Source organism: Erithacus rubecula, assembly GCF_903797595.1.
Source record: "Erithacus rubecula genome assembly, contig: scaffold_260_arrow_ctg1, whole genome shotgun sequence".
Lineage (NCBI taxonomy): Eukaryota > Metazoa > Chordata > Aves > Passeriformes > Muscicapidae > Erithacus > Erithacus rubecula.
The window spans coordinates 93,374-107,976 of NW_027636065.1; the positions used below are offsets into that span (position 1 = coordinate 93,374).

At 37.4% G+C, this 14,603-nt stretch overlaps 2 long non-coding RNA genes across 2 annotated transcripts; both read left to right on the forward strand.

Annotated features, from left to right (window-relative positions):
- The first annotated feature begins 5,069 nt into the window (after positions 1-5,069).
- Positions 5,070-7,464, forward strand: LOC306815864. Its single transcript, XR_013777500.1, has 4 exons — positions 5,070-5,134; positions 5,838-5,900; positions 6,679-6,795; positions 7,354-7,464. It is a non-coding gene; the product is annotated as an uncharacterized lncRNA (long non-coding RNA).
- Positions 7,465-9,802: 2,338 nt separating this feature from the next.
- LOC306815865 lies at positions 9,803-11,612 on the forward strand. The gene is made up of 3 exons (XR_013777501.1): positions 9,803-9,920; positions 11,128-11,274; positions 11,548-11,612. It is a non-coding gene; the product is annotated as an uncharacterized lncRNA (long non-coding RNA).
- Positions 11,613-14,603: the final 2,991 nt, after the last annotated feature.

A 14,603-nucleotide genomic window follows, 5' to 3' on the forward strand; every position in this document is an offset into this window, starting at 1 on the left:
TCTTTTCCTGCCTGACCGAATACAACTTAGACCAATTCAAAGTTTTTGATATTCCATTCCGTATTCCTTCTGTTAACAAATCCTGATAAGCTTTAAGTCTCCGAGACCCGCCCATTGAGTTGGGATCCCACTCCGGATCTTCCCTAGGTACTAAATAATTTACTGTACCATCCACAAGCCGCAACCTAATCATTTCTCGTGTTTTCTCTGTCATAGCTTTAATCACCCTTTCCTTTTCAGTAGAATCCATTATTGTGTCTAACAAAACTTGTAAATCATTCCAATCTGGGTTCTGAGTCTTAATTACCATTTTTACCACCCGCGCAGTTCGTTCAGGATCCTCCCGATACGCCCCCGCTGATTGTTTCCAAATTAGTAAATCATTCAGAGAGAAGGGAACTTTCACTATGACCCATTCCCCCTGCGGCCCGACAGCTTCACGGAGCGGAACCATTAAATGAGCACCTTCTTCCTTTTTCTTCCTTTCCACCTCCCACCGCCCTCTCTGAGTTCTTTCACATAAGGGGGTCCGTGGTATATCAGTGGTTTCTATTTTTGCTTCCCGATCCTCCCTTTCTACCTCTGGCATACTTTCTCCACGTTCCTCCACCGGAGGGGCACTAGGAGCTATCAGCAAAGAAACATCCTCCTCAGGTTCCGAAAACCTAACCGAGCAATCCTTCTCTTTCTGCCAACCCTTACATCCGTCACAATTCTGCTTTAATGTTTTCAAAACCATGATCCCATACTCCTTTTGCCACTCCGGTTTATGTTTCAAATAATAAAAGAGGTCTAGATACGGTATTTCATCCCATTTTTCATTACTTTGCAGAAAATGCATCAAAGGTGTAATAATGTCAGGATTCAGTGTACCGTTCCTAGGCCATTGCATACCATCGGGTTCATATAAAGGCCACACATGATTACAGAAATCAATCAATTTCCTTTTACTTAGCTCTTGACCAAAATTCCCCACATTCCAATGTTGTAATAAACAGCCCAAAGGCGAATCGTCCGGGATTTCTATCCCAGAACTTGCCATAGTTCTAAACGTTTTTAAAGACATCATTTCACCTCTTTTTTTTTTTTTTTTTTTTTTTTTTTTACAATATACACCACACAACACTCACACCCTTTTCCACCAATCCACCAGTCTTGCCTTTCTCGTCGCCGCGAGTGGCAAGTGCTGAACCTGTGCAGTCACTGCCGCGTCTGACGGTCAGCGCCTAGGCTTTTCCACAACCTTAAAGACATCTGTGACCCCCGTGCGGAATCGCAGTTCCGACTTAATCGACAGGCCCCCCTTCCCCTTGATAAAAGGAATAAAGCACCTTCGGGCTTACCTCCAGGTCGTCCGTCAGGCGCGAGGTCGGGCACGGGTTGATGTTCTCCCCAGAAATCACCTGGTGCCAGCGTGGAGTGGATCAGCCCACGAACTGCCCCAGCCACCTCCAGAGTCCCATCTGGGTCGCCAGAAAACTGTTGCCCGATGCCCCAAACAGAACACAAACTAACAGAGTTAGTTTATGCGGTGATTTATTCAGGGCCCGGGGAACCTGCGGACTAGCGTCCAAAGTCAGGATCCCACAGTTCCCTTTTTCCATCAGGTTTTTATACCTTTTTACAAAGAGGTCTATGTGCAGAAATACACATTCTTCAAAACAATACAGATACATAAATCTTGCAGGTATCATTCCTAAAAGTTATAAATTCTGCATGCTTGTCTACTCAGAACTATAGGCTACCCCCTTAATCCCCCTTGTATGTTTGCCCATCACCAGAACCCTTTATTTATTATTATTATACTTTAGCCTTATCTTGAAAGATTCTAGATGTCCTATATGCTCTACTAAATCCTTTGATTATTGTTTTCACAGTTCTAAATGTTCTATATGCTCTACTAATTCTTTTCACTATTGTTTCACAAGGTAGGTTCTCAGGGCCTGTCTGAAAACTGCAGTTTTCTAAGCCTTAGCATGACTACTACTATATCTACATTAGTCCTTTTTCTCATTATTTCGGTATCATCATGGCATTTGCTTTTCATATGAAATTCCTCTTGCTTTGCAAGTACCTTAAATGTCATAAATAAACACAGTCCAATCTACCTTAACATTTCTACTGAACTTTCTCATACACAGTTTCAGTGTTTTCTTTGAAGAACTTGTTTATTGCCACTGTTTTTCTTGTCTCCTGTGTTTTGCTTTTCCTTGTCAAGATCTTTGGTTATTTCCTTCTTTGTTCATGCTCATTCAAATGCCTTTATATCCCTCTGGCTAGAAAGTTTTCCCATTTTTTTCTTAATTTACAGAAGTTAATTACTCTGTCCTCTGTGAACCTTATGTGTTCTGTGACAAAGGCCCATTTTCTGTCACAGAAGTCTAAGCTATATGAAGTACACTCTTAATGGAGGTTTATTTTCATTTTGATTTTATATTTACAAGTCTAACAAGAAACTGCATCAACTGAAGGTAGTCTGAAATCAGGTGTGCATTTTACACAAGTGCTTGTAATGCTCTCCAAATCAGAGAGGTCTGAAATAGGACAAAAACATGTTTTTGTAAATAGCCAATCACACATCATAATTTATTCAGATGAATGCAAAGGCTTAGGAAGTCTGAAGCAAATGTCTTTATTTAAAATTATGTCCAAGGATCTAATTTAGTAGTTTTGCTGACTAGGTAATTAAACTCACAGCACTGGTGTCAGAGTTCACTCCCTCCCACCACTTCATATTCCACCAGAGATGTGTAAAAATACAGTCTGGATAATCCATGGCTGGGATTGGTTCTTCTGAAAGCCTGGAGTTTATAATGTATGCTCAAAACTCTTCCTTTTCCTTTTGCAGAAACAAATGCATGATTTGAAAGTACAGCTGACTAGCACAGCTGAAAAGGAACAAGATTATTTAAAGCAGCTTTTGAGTCTGAAAACAGATCTTGAACAAAAGGGGTATGACCATTTTGAAAATATAATATTTGATTTTTTTTTGGTGTTATGTAGGAGTTACTTTGGTACACAGAGAAATGAGCTGTGATTGTTTTCTAATGGAAATTTGGAACCACACAGTATGACATTAATGATATACTTACCTTTGTAAATTACATTTTATTTATATTATTCTATGGAATATGCAGTTGTTCTAGATCTCTTTGACTTTGTTAACAAGAAGAGAAAGTTTCTGAATTCATTGTTGGTCCTGCTTTGAGCTACATCATCTTCACTAACCATTATATTTATAAAGAATTGCCTCTGGTTTTCTTTACTTCTTCTGTCACCTTTTTATATCACTGTGACTTTGCTGCAAAGCTTATGTTTGTAGATAAAGGCCTGGACTTTTTTCATCATGGAGTAACACTTAATAATGGGTATATTTAACTTAAAAGGATATTTCAAAATGCATGTTCTTATTCCTCTTGGCCATTTGTTTTAAATTAGGTTAAAGAATGAACTACTAACAGTGTTTCTCAATAAGGTTTCACTAGAGAAAAAACAAATAGCACAAGAGAAAAATCATGTGGTGGCAGAACTCAAGAAACTGCAAGAAAAACAAGAGGCAAGTTGTAAACTTCCAGCTTTTATTTAAAGGACAATGATCAATTTTACAAATCAGATGATAAATTGCAACATGACATGGTTGTGTAGAGTACCCAAACTATTTTTGTGTTTGAATTGGAAAGAAAGTGTATTGTGAATAAGGTAGGTCAGTGTGCTTTGGATGTCTTTGAATTTTTTAAGAGATCACTTTGAATTTTATTTCTTTGCTGACATGGGTCTTTATTTAGGATAGTAAGAAAAAAGAAGAAAATACAAAGCAGTTATTGTAAACCTAGAAGAGGCAAATGCCCAGCTAAGGCAAGTAAAAACAAATGTTCATGTCTGATATTGTTAAAGGAAATGAATTCTGAGAGTTGTGTTCATATGCTGCTTTCTGGGATTTTTTTGATTAAATAAAACAGCTAAACATAAACTATTCAATATTGCTGTTGGCCAAGCAGAAATTCTCTCAGATTAGAAACACTTATTGTTTCTAAGACTTTTTTTTTTCTGTTTCTGTAACTAAAAGAACATTTTCACTGAGCACCTTCTGAAGTTCCCATTAACAGCTCTTTTTAGAAAATAAAATAGGAGTTTATTAGCAGTACTGAAAAGAAGTTAATTTTTGAGTAATTTTTAGTCAATGCTTACTAATGTTTGTTAATTTGGCTCTTAGAATTGAACTGGAGTCTTTGAAGGAGAAAATGGCAAAGACAGCTCAAGAGATGCAAAGTAAACTGGATGAAAAAGAAGAAAATGTAAGTCATGTCATGAGAAAATGTTACACAACCTTCAGGGCAGAATTTAAATGTAAAATATTTGTTGGGTTTTTTTCTGCAAAGCTCTGCCTGGGGGATTTGGTCTGTGCCAGAGGTTTTCTTCTTTCACAGCTGCTGAGCCCTGTTATTTTCAAAACAAGCACAATCACTGGGATTTTTACTCTTTGATTGGAAATTGAATATTAAAGATTTATTTGATTTCAGGCAAACAGAAAACCTGTTTTGTTTTTTTTTAATTTTTTTTATCTACCCACTGGGTGATGGATGAGCTCTGGATTAGTTTTTTATATGCAATGTGAGTTTTAGTGTTTCAAAGCAATCCATTAAAATGGATTTCAGAATTTCATTGTGAAAGTCAAAAGATGCCCAATTGTAATTTCAGGTTAAGAGCACTGAAAATGAAATTTCAAGAAAGGAAAAGCAGTTGAAGATTCTAGAAAATAATTGGGAAAATTCATTTTTTCATGGATTGTAGGGAACTTCATACAAATGTATTTTTTAAATTGTGAAGATATTGAGTTTTTTCCTTCTTCTGTCTTAACTCTATAACCACTAAGGAACTGCTTCACTGCTATTAATTAACATCTTGTAGGACTTTATGTCTAAAATTTCAATAATTCTAACACATCAGTTTGTATTTCAGTCCCATCAGAATAAACCAGACATGCAAGTGCATGTTTGAGAATGTTGGCAGGAATGGCTAACACACTGAGTAATTTTTAGGACTTAATTAATGTTTGAAATATCTCTTTCAGGTGAATAATCTAAAGAAACAGGTGGAAAATAAAACCAAATGCTTTGAAGAGTTGCAGCAGGAGGTATGTAGAGATTTTGAAAGTTACAAATACATCAGCACATGGTATTTTGGGGTGACTTTTCAGATTTTTTGTCTGCTGTGATATCCTTAGATACACCTATGTAATTTAAAAATTTTCCTTTCTTATCCTAACTGAGCAAATTAATGGCTCATCTTTGGAATCACTTGATCTGTTAAATTAGCCTTAATTTGAAAAAAAGCAATTACAAAAATAATACCTTTAATAAACTTCTATTTTTTCATTTACTACGTAGTGTTATTTATGTATTTGTAATAAAGACCTATTACAGTTACCACTAGTAGAAAATAATTCTGCACTAGTACAAATTGTAGTAACTTCACTGTAAATATTTATATATTTATATATATAACTTGTATTTTTTGTCATGACATCTCCACACCTTCTGTCAGCAGCATCTTAGTTTTAATTCCCATTTAATTCTCATTTGTTATTCCCCGTGGTTGCTCAGGAGGAGCCTTTTTTAAGGTCATGAAGAAACAGAAATATCACAGTAATTATTTGAACATTCTTTTGTTTGGAGAATTGTTCTGGAACCTGAACTGCACAACAGTTATAGAATGAACTCAATTCAATAACATGAACTTAATGAAAACTGGAATGTTTTGCCATTCTTGACACACTTAAGCCATTACATAATTCTGTTAAGTTACTAAGGTACAGTTGTTTTGCTTTATTTCAACAGAATAATGTGCTGAAAAAGAAAATTACTGCAGACAGCAAGAAAATCAGTATTTATGAAGAGAAGGTAGGTTTAAATAAGATCACATAGAAGATGAGGTGAGTGTTTTTAAGTCTCAGTGTAATTAATGATAAATTGTTAAATACATTCTGAACTGGTTTATGGATCTGGGATACAGATTTGGCAGGAATGAAGTCACAGTTTTTAGAAGATTTTTAATCTTGGGCACTGACTATTGGACATTTAAAAGAGATGGACTTCACATCACAATTAATTATGTTTCTAATCAGTTCCTTTCCTTATTTTCCTTTTATTGATAGTGGACTGAACAGTAACTCCAATGTGACAGAAAAGAATTTAAAAGACTCACTTCAGGCTGTTCTTTAAATGTTTTCTGCAGTGGGAATCTCTCTAATGGGAATATTGTGTCCAGCTTTAGCTACTGCACTTGAAGAAGGAAGTGGATTTTTTTTGAGGATATTCATTTGAGGAACTTAGAAGGAAAAACTGTAATCAAAATGCACAGCTGGGAGAAAAATGTACCATAAAACCTGTGAAAATCTCATCTAGATTTACAAGAGGGAGAATAAAATCTCCATTTGTATTTGGTTTTTTTTTTCAAGGAATTCACAGCATGTAGGGCAATCCTTCCCATTGTGCTGTTACCATTGTTTCTCTGAATATTTTTTAACTCACTTGAAAAAAAGCTGAACTTTTAAATAGGAATTTTAATCATATACCTGAAAACTAACACTGTGTTTCTGCTCAAAAATAAGAGGTTAAAAAAATCATTAACATATTAATTCCTAAGCAAATAACAGCAGCAATTCTGCATTCTCAAAAGGTGAATAAATTGCAGTTAGAGATGGAAAATATGAACAAGCAACATAAGGAAGCAGTTGACATCTATCAAAAAGACATAGAAACAAGAAAAATGAATGAAAATAAACTTAATGAACAGGTGAGAGGTGTTAATTTTTACTGCAATTGAATATTTTTTATTTAAAATGTTTTTATGAAGTTTTATTGACCAGATTCCTTGCTGTTAGATTTCAGCCTTATCAACATAAATTGAAATTCTTGTGTATGCCTGTGAGCAAAGCTTTAGGTGATGAAGTTGAAGGATGTGAATATATCTTCAAAAAGAAGAACCCAGTTAAAATTTCATTATTTCAAGATACAGCTCAAGGAAATTCTACCTTTGGTATTAAGTCAGCATAGCTAAATTAGATTATAACTTCTCCCATATTAGTATTTTTTGATGGCAATACTGAGAAATGTTAGGGCAGAGTGCTTGAAACTTTGGTTCAAATTGAACTTTCCTTCCATGGATGTGTCTTTAATCTTGCTCATTTTAACAATCTTCATAAAACAATCTCAGTTTTGAAAAGGATCTTAAAAGCAAATGAAGTTCAAGTGGGACTACATTGCACCCACAGGGGGAAGAAGAAATTAAACTTAAGATTTAAAAAAAATATGTTGTTATATTTGTGAATAAAATGCAATTTGCTGCTAACAGGTAGAAAAGGTGAAGTTGCTTTATGAGGAAGCAACAATGATACAGAGAGAAACTGAAACCCGATGTCAGCACAGGATAACTGAGATGGTGGCACTCATGGAGAAGCACAAGGCAAGAGATTTTCCTGATTGCTCTGATTTGTCATGTCTTCAGAACCTTTCAGAACAAAAAAAAGGCCTGAATCTGGGAAAAAAAGTGACTTTTCATCACCTAAAATAGAATTCATTTGAAGATTTTGAAAACAGATAATTCCATTTCTCTAAATTTCTAGGATTTTATTTTTTTTTTTAATTCAGGTTTCCTTTGATACCATCTGAATGCAGGATTTTTCAGTTTTAGTTTGGCCTCTTTCTCTGAGGTGACTGTCAGCAGTTTACCTTGACACCTTTTAATTTACCTTTCTATTCCTCACTTTTGCAATATTTTTAGCAGATATTAACAAAAATAGCATGGCTGGCTTTTAGGTGCTGAATACACAGGAATAAAACACTCCCTGCCAGTCCACAAAATAACACTGCATTAAGCATTTTCTGTTTTACAATTTCTGCAGAAGCATCAGTGTTTGTTCATGGTACTTTCTGAATTTTCTGGTTTAAAAAAATTGTGTTTTAAGACTGGATAGATCCATAATTGTAACTTTTATGTGTCACATGTTTTGAGTTTGTTGGTTTGTTGGTTTTTTTTAACACAGAATGAATATGACAAAATGGTTGAAGAAAAAGATGCAGAGTTGAGAGTATATAAATTTAAACAGCAAAAGCAGTTTTCATCAGAAAGAGCAATGGTAAGGATTACTTTCCAATGTTCAATAATTCAGTGATGTCCTTGTGCAGTGTGATTTGATACTGGCTGAGCACCAGGCAGGCACAAAAAAACCATTCACTCCTTTTTTTCTGCTATGGGTGAGTAGAGGAGGGGAAAGAAAAATTGAAGGACTCGTGAGTTGTGATAAGGATTAGGAGAAAAACACTTTAAGGGTAAAACAGGTTCAAACTTAAATAGCATCAAGAAAATTGAGTATTAATAGATTGAAAAGTGAGTAATGAGAAATAAAATAATTTAGAACACTCTTTCCCCAATCCCTCCCTCCTGTCCACTGACAGCACAGGGAGACAAAACATGATCTTTAGTCAGTTTGTCACTTCTAAAATTTTTTTTCAGTTTGTTTAGGGAGTTTCTTTTTCTTGCTATGCTCTGGGATCTTTCCCAACAAAGACAATTCTCTGTGAACTTTGCCAGTGTGGTTTTAATTTTTACAAGTAGCAGTTCCACCTGACCTCACTGTGGCTTGTAGAAGAATCTCAGCTCTCATGTTTGCAGCATTTCTTTTCCTTCCTTTCCCTCACTGACTTCAGTTGTTCTTTTTCACGTCTTCACTTTTTCCTTTCCTCTGATTTGGGAGAAAATTGTTGTTTGTAGGTCTGTTTTTTTCTCAAGTTCTATCAGTTGAAAAGTTCTTCCAAGGTTTTGCAGCACTGAAAGGTGAATCTTAGATTTCCAGGGATGAAAGACCAAGAAATTGGATGTGCAGGCACTTTTATAGAGGGGAAGGTTAAATTTTTAACCAATAGAGGGGAGCACAAGGCAGAGTTTACAATCCATAACCCAATGAGAAAACACAGGGGGAGGGAACAATTGAAACAGCTCAGTGGGGCTGTGAAGAATTGACAGGGAAGTTTCCAGACTGAAAGGTAGGCAAAAATGGGAATGACAACTTAATGGGAGGAGGAACAAGGAACATTCTGGATGAAGGGGCTGGTTTAGAGCAAGATGGACAACGAGGTGGGGAGGGGTTAACTATCTGCTTTAGTGGGACTGAACAGTAAAAATCAGCCATTAATTTATTTGCTTTTATTTCCTTATTCTGGGAACTAAAAGCTCCAAATGTTTCTCAAAATAAATTAAGAGTAGCAGTGTGTTTGTGTCTTCTCTTCCAGATAGTGTGTCATGTTCTGACTTCACAGTTTGAATAAGAAACTTTTGGTTTAAATAATTAGATTCTACCCTGTTCTCCCAAGTGTTTTAAGGTTTTGCCTCGAACACTTATGATCAATTATCTCTTTCTTATAGCACTTCAGTCTTTTTTAAACAAGCTAAAGCAAAGCTTCAAGTATAAGGTTGAAAAACGAATAAAATAATATTTTGTATCTAATGATTACTGTCTCACTTTGGACTGTTTCCCTTTTTTTCAGGATGGGCATAGTTAACCCTACCCTTTATTTAATTTTTAGGAAAATGAGCTGTCATGTTTGAAAAGTGAACTGTCATCCCAGAAATGGAAGGTGGATTTTTTCCCTGATTGGGGAGTGTGGGTGATAGGTGTGGCCTGGGCTTGTGCTCTAGAGAAATTGAAAAGGAATGAAAATAAATAGAGAAACAATGTCTGGTCATATATTTGTGTCAACTTTGTCTGTGATCACAAACTGTGTTCTGTAATTACACCAAGAAGATTTTTAACAACTGAACTCAAGTGAGTATTTACCTCCTGTCACATAACTCTTTTTTAGGAGAATCTTTTAAAACATCACTCTGGAAATGTGATTCCTGAAAGTGAAAAGAAAAACAAGGTAACTGCAACTTTTTAATTGGTTTTAGAATTTGGTATTATTTATATGTGTAGAATCAATTGAAGTGCCATGATAATTGATTTGCATTCAGCAAAAGACACTGGAGTGCTTTTCACTTAAAACTTTTTAAGTTATAGAAAATACAGACTTATGTTCCTGAGACTCCTAAACCTTGTTTAGATCTAGTGAATATATTAATGTAAAAAAATAGAAAGTCTTCAAATTATATTCCTGTGGAAGTCAACATGGTGGAAAAGAAAAATATATCTCCTTCAGTACTTGCCCTTTGGGCAGTCCAACATTGAAGTTTTGTAACTCCTAATAGTGAATTTTTCTCCTTGTATTTTTCTGTCTGTATTTCTTATTTTTCCCTTGGATAAGCAGGGATTTTAAAGGGTGATACCATTCCATGGAGATATGAGACAGCAGTTTATGGAAGGGCTCCCAATGTGTCATTTTTCTTGCTCAGCTGTTGCTTTTTGTCACCAGAATTGTTTTATTTATTCTTCAAACATGTCCATTTGTAAAAGCAATTTTTTCTCTATGGAAGGGAATGAAACTTATACAACTGTAAAAATTGTTGAAGTATCAAAGTATTCCTGACCCTTCTTCCCTGTCAGGAGTGGTTTTCATATTGGAAAAATAGAATCCACCACCCTTTTGATGTTATCTTTCTGAAAAAGGACTGCACTGGAGTATTGCAATGTTTCTCAGTTTAACTTCTAGTGAAAGGACTGTTCTAAGTAACAGCAGTCTTGATATTGCTATCAATCTTCCTCTGAAAGCCTTTTCCTTTTGTTAGCTCCATTTTCTTAAATATTTTATATAGTCTTTATATTTTATATGTATTTTATATTTTATATTTTACATTCTATATTTTATATTTTGTATTTGATATATACATGTAGTGGCTACAGTTCAGAATAACCAGAATTTCTGCAGATAAACATGAACTTAGACACAAGGTGCTATGAAACTCAATTCTTCCACAGCTTCCTGTTCATTCTCCTAGTCTGGCAACCAAAAAAATGGATATTTCCACCCCACCCCACTTTTTTTGGGTCTTTGTTTTGTGTCTGGATGGAAAGCAAGAGTTCCACCAGTCTCTCTTGGACTCAGCCTATAAACTGGGTCATGAGTTTGGGTTTAGATTCTATACTTAACCCCATAAAATAGAATTTTAAAATATAAAACTTTTCTTTCCCAGACATATATTATAAAGACTCCTGCAACAGATAAACTGCCAAGGGGAAGAAGCACAAACCCTCCTTCAGAGCAGAGCACAAGGAAAAAACAAAAAGTGCTTATCCAGCTGGATACTCAGTCAGACAGCTCTGATCACACTGACCTGCTGGTAAGTCAGAGAGCAAACCCTGTGCTGAACAGTTCTTGGTGCTCACTGCTGTGCCTTAGAGTGAAGAGAAAGATTCAATACAATATTTATGTATTTTTATTAATTTACTCTTTCTGGAATTGTGGTTATATGTACATAAATTTTTTTGAACTGTTATGCCTCATAGTGATATCTTAGCTTTTTTTTTTTTTCCTTCATAGTTTAATATCCTTAGGGGGAAAGAAAAAGTATTTTTTAATACAATGTGACCAAATATCTTTTTAAATTTATTAGAGCATAGTATCAGAAGAAGAAATGTTTAAAACCTTGCACAAAGATTATCCACAAGCTTCACAATTACATCCCACAGCACCAAAAAAGGTATGTCACCCTTCCATAAGATCAAACCAAATAACCAGATTGTTTAGAGAAACCAATGGATGGCTTTGTTTCCCTTTCCAGACTCCATCTGCAGGCAGTGAGAAATCCCCAGGCTCTGCTCTGAAGCTCAGGACCATGAGGAGGATGCGCGAGGCGGGCTGGACTGCGATCTCCAAACCCGACAGGAGGAGGAAAATGAGGGAGGTGGCAAAGCTCTTTGCTTGAAATGCACAATGAGGGAGGTGGCAAAGTTCTTTGCTTGAAATGCACAATGAGGGAGGTGGCAAAGCTCTTTGTTTGAAATGCACCAACACCCAGTGACTGCCATTTCTTACTGCTGGCTCCACAGAATTGTTGTTATCTCAGTTGTTGCATTTTTCTGTCATACTGTGTTTAATACTATTTTCTTTTACACATATAAACTTTATAGATCTCTAACTGCATCTCCCTGCAGGGCATTTTCCACCTTTCCTCCCTTGTGCTTCAAAATGTTGGGACATAATTTCACCTTTCCTCCCTTGCTGGGACACAAATTAGCCAATTTTAAATTTAGAAAAAGAAATGTAACTACATAGGAGGTTGTTTCAAAGCTGTTTGTGTCATTAGAAATTCTGGTTTGAAAGCAATTATGTTCTTTTAAATTTGCTGTTTTTCTTAATACATAACACTTAGTGAAAGAAGTGGAGCTGTTAAGTGTATGCACTTTTACCTGAAGTCCTCTTGTTTTTTCCATTTTAATGGCTGTTAAACCTGTTTTTTAAACTGTTTTGTTTTCAGTATGTTCAAACGATTTTGAAATTTCTAATATTGAAGTTTCAATAAAATTACTTGTATTTAAAAATATTTCAGCTTCATAAAGAGTAAGATATGCACATGATGAGATAATGAAAACAATGTTAAGATGCTATTAAATTGTTTATCTGAAATATAAAGTGTGAGACTGAGTGCTATTGCTTTAAGTATTTGAAGACAGAATCAAATGATCAAATTGAATCACCAGCCATCTTCTGGTCTGTAATGATAGATTAGAACATCTATTCCTGCATTAATCCTTGATTAATCTTGGTTTACAACAATGACAATCTCCACTTCAGAGCCTAAAGATATCAAGAAAACTACAACTACTTCTTCCAATATAATGAAAAATCAGAAATCTCAGATTTGTCTGATGTGGGAAGCAAAACATTTGTTGCCTTTGTTTTGTGTAGTCTTAGGGATAGGCCAGTGGTTCCTTATGTTGACCTGTTGAGTAATGATGTAAATGAGATTATTTATTGTATGTAACTAACAAATATTGTGCAAAGATCTGGAAGAATGAGCACTTGAAAGCAAAAAACTGAAGTCTGTACTGCCCATTTCTAGACTCAAACAGTGAGTGACCAATTGGAACCCTTTAGCATTTTCTAGGGACATGAATCCATGGTATATCACATAATCCTCCTGACACCACACGTGTGTCCTGTGAGGTGAAAAATTACAAAAATATTTCCAGCAACTCTCCAGCAAGCTCTCAGGAAATGCAAACAGCAGGGAAGGGTGTAAATCTCATCTGCCTGTGTGCCTGAGGGTGCCATGACAAAATCCACAGCTGCATCTCTCCCTGTCTCTTTCTCTGCCCTCATTTGGGAAGACAAAGCTGTGCAAGGAAGCAAACCCAGGAATTGACTCCCTGCCTCCCACAGGCAGTGGGTGTTCATCTCTGCCCAGGTAAGCAGGCTCCATTCCAGCATCCCCTCCTTTGCTTCTCCCCTTCCTTTCCAGACTGATCCTCCTGCACAGTCTGGGGAGTGCCCTGGAGTCCAGTCAGGATCTCCTGTCCCAGCTCTGTCTCTTTCCCTGGTTTCCCCCTCACTGTCAGGGCAGGATGAGGAGCAGGAAAAACCTCCTGGAACATTCCTAGCCCAAATCCAAGCCCCTGGGAAGGGGTTAACTCCTCCCAGCACAGAGCAGCCCCAGTGCCCAGTGCAGCACTGCCAGCACTGTGCACCCAGCCCTGGCACAGGCTGGACAGTCCCATGGCCACTGTCCTGCCTGGAAAAACAGGGGATTGCCAGGAAAGGCAGGAGCTGCCCCCACCAACTGAGCACAGCCACTGAGCACAACCACTGAGCACAGCCCAATGACCACCCCAATGACCACACCCCAGTGACAGCCCCCACTGACCACACTCCACTGACTACCCCACTGACCACACCCCAATGACAGCCCCAGTGGCAGCCCCCACTGACCACACCCCATTAATCACTCCAATGACCCCCCCCATTGACCACACCCATGCACCACACTCAACTGGAAAACCAACTGACCACTACACTGACCACCCTCCACCTGCTACCCAAATAACCACATTCACTGGCCACACCCACTGATCAGACTCACTGACCACCTCTGAGCACATCGCAATGGCTGCACCCACTGACCACACCCTACTGACCACACCCACTGACCATTCTGCACTGCTCACATGCACTGACCACACCCAACTGACTACACCTACTGACCACACCCACTGACCATTCTGCACTGCTCACACCTGCTGACCACACCCACTGACCACACCCAACTGACCACACCCAGTGATTACCCAATTGATCATGTTCACTGACCACACCCACTGTCCACAGCCCTATGGCCACACAATTGATCACACCCACTGACTACACCCACTGACCACACCCTAATAACCACACAACTGACCATACCTACGCTGACCACACCAGCTGACCACCCAAATGATCACACCCACATTGACCACAACCACTGACCAATCCTGACTGACAACTCCCTCTGACCAAACCCACTGACCACCCAACTGACCACTCCACTTACCACCTCCTCTGGCCACACCCACTGACCACCCAACTGACCAGGAGAATCCTGGGAGGAATCTCAGTGAATCCAGAGATGCAGTTATGTGGAAGAGGTTAGAAATCATCTGAGGCATCTCAGGGGCAGGGACATCTTCAACC